This window comes from Anopheles darlingi, chromosome 2 (assembly GCF_943734745.1).
Source record: "Anopheles darlingi chromosome 2, idAnoDarlMG_H_01, whole genome shotgun sequence".
Lineage (NCBI taxonomy): Eukaryota > Metazoa > Arthropoda > Insecta > Diptera > Culicidae > Anopheles > Anopheles darlingi.
In genome coordinates, this window is record NC_064874.1 from 34,519,403 (window position 1) to 34,520,748 (window position 1,346).

The window sequence follows — 1,346 nt, forward strand, 5'->3', positions numbered from 1 at the left end:
ACTTCTCGACCCACTCTTAACCTTTCTATGCGTAGCTTTCTGGTAGGGTTCCGTCGGCGTCATAGTTCGTGTTGCGCTTATATAATTACACAAGATAGATGCGTGAAAGCAGCAATCGTCGTGATCGGTGGGCCTGCCCCAGTGGAGCCGAAATTTGTGTTGTGACTGGACCGGAGCAGTAACATAAGGAGAGAGAAAAACACACCGCGAAACGTTGTTCGTTGATCGTTGATCGCTTGGATAGAGGTAATTCATCCCCTTGTACGGCTAGGCAGGCCCTCGCTCACACTAGGCTAGGCTAGACTTGAATTGCAACCATCATCATCATCATCATCAGCAGCAGTGCACACGTGTGTTAGGTTACTGCCTTCAAGTTCATTTAATTCTGCGTACGCCGCCTAAGCGACGCTGAACCTAGCGGACTGATAAGTGTTTCTGAAATATTCCTTTTTTAAATAAATGTTTTCCCTAAATGTTTTCGAAGCGCCATGAAATCAACCGTTTGTGGTGTGGCCCACGGGAGCGCAACGGTTGAAACGAAGTCGGGAAAGATCCGGTTTACATTCACAAGCTATCAGGAAAGGAGGCAATGTAACTAAGGTAGAAAGGAAATGTTCCGACAAGGGACAAGAGAACCGCTGCACGCTCGTTAGACCATCAAAAGCAGCTTAGCAGGTGATGAGCGAAGGTGAATAACCGCATAAAAACATGGTAAAAACGACGGCCGAACGATCGTGTAAAAAGTACTGATAAGAAAAACTGCATAAAATAATTAGTGGAAATAAGCGTGTGTGATGAACGCGTCGTGAAAAATAATACACTGCTTTTCGCATTTCTGTTTCAACTGGGCCTGTTGGGTTGGGTTGGTTGTGGAAGATTTGAGAAAAATGGAGGACCACCAACCATCATCGAGCGGCTAAGCTGTTGCTGGTAGCTCATCGTTCACTGTACGCTACCGCTGCAACCATTATTACTAATTACAGTTTACCCGTTCGTCTGCACACTACCACCACCACGCGCAATGAAATTATTCATCATTGTACCGGCTTGCGGAAGGGCGATGTAATGGAAATGCTTCGCGTCATTAGCCGTGGCCACACGGGGCGAAAACCCTAGCGCAAACGAAAAAATTAATGCCAAAACGGTTTCGCTTAACCCTTACACGCTGTCAAACTTTTATACGTCCGCGGACTTTTTCGCTGAACCCTTGACGCTATCGAACGCTTTATTTACGAAAATGTAGGTTCTTTTCGTATTGTTTTTGCATTTTTAATATAAATATAACAGCAACAGCAACAAAATCGTTAAAAACTGCAACATTTATTCGGAAATCAACTTCAGCGGCC

The 1,346-nt window shown here is 45.0% G+C and overlaps 1 protein-coding gene across 1 annotated transcript in view; it reads left to right on the top strand.

Moving 5' to 3' along the window:
- The window catches only part of LOC125948352 (protein pellino), a 40,522-nt gene extending 39,678 nt beyond the window's left edge, over positions 1-844 (top strand). The window contains exon 9 of the mRNA XM_049674316.1: positions 1-844. This exon is cut by the window's left edge and continues 1,029 nt beyond it. The gene's annotated coding sequence lies outside the window, so the exon portion shown is untranslated.
- The last annotated feature ends 502 nt before the right edge of the window (positions 845-1,346 follow it).